Source organism: Sinocyclocheilus anshuiensis, unplaced genomic scaffold, assembly GCF_001515605.1.
Source record: "Sinocyclocheilus anshuiensis isolate Anshui unplaced genomic scaffold, SAMN03320099.WGS_v1.1 scaffold188, whole genome shotgun sequence".
NCBI lineage: Eukaryota > Metazoa > Chordata > Actinopteri > Cypriniformes > Cyprinidae > Sinocyclocheilus > Sinocyclocheilus anshuiensis.
In genome coordinates, this window is record NW_015555768.1 from 2,335,331 (window position 1) to 2,338,668 (window position 3,338).

At 36.0% G+C, this 3,338-nt stretch overlaps 1 pseudogene; it reads right to left on the reverse strand.

The window, feature by feature from the left end:
• Positions 1–926, reverse strand: part of LOC107674358 (AMP deaminase 1-like) — a 9,930-nt pseudogene extending 9,004 nt beyond the window's left edge.
• Positions 927–3,338: the final 2,412 nt, after the last annotated feature.

Here is a 3,338-nt window from a genome sequence, read left to right on the forward strand (position 1 = left end):
TAAATGCGTCTATGTTCGCGCGAATCATTCATGATCCAGGCTCATCTACAGAAGAAATTAGTATAATGTTTTGTAATGAATCTTTGCAAATCGACTTTCCTAATAATGTGCTAATTAGCAAATTTCACGATGAATGCAGTTAAAGTCAACAGTCCCTCAGAGAGCGGCTCGGAAGAGAGGGGCAGGGTCAGCAGAGCTCATTAACATTTAAAGGAAAATGCTACAAAAACGGCTTGATCTGAAAAGAGCTGTTTTTGACAGGGTAAAAAAAAAAAAGGTGTTTTTTACACTACCATTGAGAAATTTTAACCAAACTATGTTACAGACTTTTCATTAAGACCCTAAAGAATCATATCAACTTGTGGAAAAGGGGCATCCTATGACCCCTTTAAATAACGCGCACTAAAAGACACTTCGAATGTCAAAATATGGAAACATATAGTACATTTTCTAATGTAAAACCATTTTACAACTAAATAAATTAATAGCAGTTTAGACAAATGTGTTTTCATTTCATTAGCCTAGAAAAAGCAGTTTATTCGACATAAAAGGGGTTCCCTTTCGTGATGGTTGCCATGTTGAGACTACAGGCCTTAATTAGTTTGAGTAGACGTCATGTTTAGACTTGATGAGTAGACATTGCTGTTAAATACTGTATATTTCTACATGTGGCATCAGTACCCTAAAACCTTTTATGCTGCATCCTCAGCAATATATGTCAGTATAAAGTTCTATTGTATCAACCAGCAAAACATTAATTACCTAATTTACCTTAATTAAAAAAGGAGTTATATAATTGTATAACTTGTACACTGACCGCTTCTCTACATCATCATCCTCCACTACATGTTGGGCCAGCTCTTGGTTGAGGATAGGACAGTCATTAGCCACATCAAACAGGGATATCTCATCACGGACATCATCATCTTTGGTCTTCGAAGCAAAGCATGCACCACACTGGTTTTAGTGCAAATTAATTATTTAAAGAGACAGCGACCCACCAAACAAAACAAAAGATGATGAAAACATGAATGAGGCCTAAAAAACCCAAAAGCGGTTTAGATGCATAAAGTGAGACCAAATGTGTTTATGGTCTGGACATCATTTAAGTATAAAATTACATTTTCTACTTTAAAAGCCATAAGACAATAAGTGCGCAACCTACTTGAACTTACATATTATACAGCACCCGACTGGTTGTCCTTTAGACATTTTTGAGACTCTCATACTAATGTTGAACTTGCTAACCAGAGCGTGCTTTTGGCAAAAGTAAGACCCTTTTTCAGAATGATTCAACTATGGAGTCACTGTGACCGCTAGCAGTGATGGAACAAAATCTCCCATGCAGAGATGAATGAAACTATGACAAATTCTTTAAGCCAACACACACATCACCAACTGACAACAGCACAACCCAAATCATAACTTGAACAGACAAGAAACTTTGAGGCCTGCATCTTAAATACTTTAAGAATCATATTAAACATGCACAGAAATACACTTCAAAGTCATTTGTTTGCTTATGAACTACAATGGGATGCAAAATGTTTCTGACTGAATACACATTTGTACTTGCACTTTTTTTTTTTGCCATTTTTTCTGCAATAAGTTGAATTACATGATCATTTTTTTAGTCTGTCTTGGTATTTAGTATGTCTTTTGCTCTAACAGAAGAATTAGAGCAAGAAAATCTGTACAAAGGAGCTGACTTCAATGTCACAAATTTACTTACTTGATTAGTGACCTAAAACAATTCATTACATATTTCTTAAATTGTTTTATGTCATAACATTTTTTGCTTTACATTTTCTTAAAACTAAATGCTAAAAATGTTTGGTCTCAGATTTTAGGACCCCATTGTATATTTTCACCTAAAACAAACAAATGAATGATAAAAAATATATACAGATGGATGTTTGTAGCAGTTTTAACATGTCGATCTCGCGGGGGTTCCTTTGTACTTACTCCCTTCTGATTATTCATTTCCACAGAGTGGGCAAGGAAGATCCAAAACATTGAAAAGAAAAGGAGGTTATAGGTTAGAATGAATTAGTAAGCTACACATCGGAAGTGTCATTTTATTCACATTTCAGGGATCACACATGCTACATTAATTAAAAAAAACAAAATCTGTAATATGAAATCTCTATATTGCAGACAACCTGTATAGCAAGAGTAATGAATTTTACAGAATTAACAAGGTGAATATGTACCTTTGTAAATAGAAATTGCAAAGGGATAAAGTAGAAAGTACAAAATTATAGCACAACAACAAAAAAAGTCATGCTCATCATCACTGTGACTTTTTTTTTTACAATTGCTGACAGACATCATCAAAAGAACTCAAACAAGGCTTGACATTTCACAAACAGTTTATCTGTTCTCACATAGAGGCAAATGTCTATTTGTTATTGTTCACTTCACATGATCATACAATTTTTTTACTGCATGGTCTAAGTCAAATCCTGAATGGATTTTGGTCCCGTGGGGCCCTCTTTTGTCACAACTGAAATACATATTGAACAAATAAAAGGAAATTACATCACAAATGTGAGAACTAAGGGTGCGTCTCAATCAGCTTGAGTAGTCAATATACTGATCATGGAGTTCTAAGGGCTGTCTCAAATGTTTTCTCCCTAAAAAGTCCCACAATGCACTGATGCTGCTCACTATGCTCATTGATACTCACTATGTTCTCTTAAAGGGGTCATAGGATGCTACATGCACTTTTACAAGTTGTTTGAACTGAAATGTGTGTTGGCAGTGTGTACACAACCACCCTATAATCCACCCAGTGTTTTTTTTTTTATCTGGTTAAATGTTTTCCCCTTTCTCAAATCGAGCTGATCTCAGATGCCTGTCTGTGTGACGTCACACAGACAGGCCCCTCCCACGATAGTTTGATTGACAGTAGTGTTTCAGCACAGACTGAACTGGTGTCTTACCTCAGACCCGCCCTGAGTGAGCTGTCATCAGTCCGCCATTGTTTCACCGCCGGAGCAGTTGTAGACAAGAATGACTCCTAAGCGATTGAGGTCTTCTGTTGTTGGATGTAATAATGAACATAGCAGTCGTCATTTACTCCAGACATCTGAGCCGCTGAAGACACAGTGGAATACATTGTTTCTGATTACATTGTTATTTACTCCTTTAAACCTTGATGTTGTTCCAAACCTGTATGAATTTCTTTCCTCTGTTAAACACAAAAGAAGATATGTTGAAGAATGTTGGTAACACAGTTGCTGGTGGCCTTTTATAGTATTTTTGTCCATACTATGGAAGTCAGTGGCTACAACTGTTTGGCTCTCCACATTCTTCAAAATATCTTCAACAGAAGA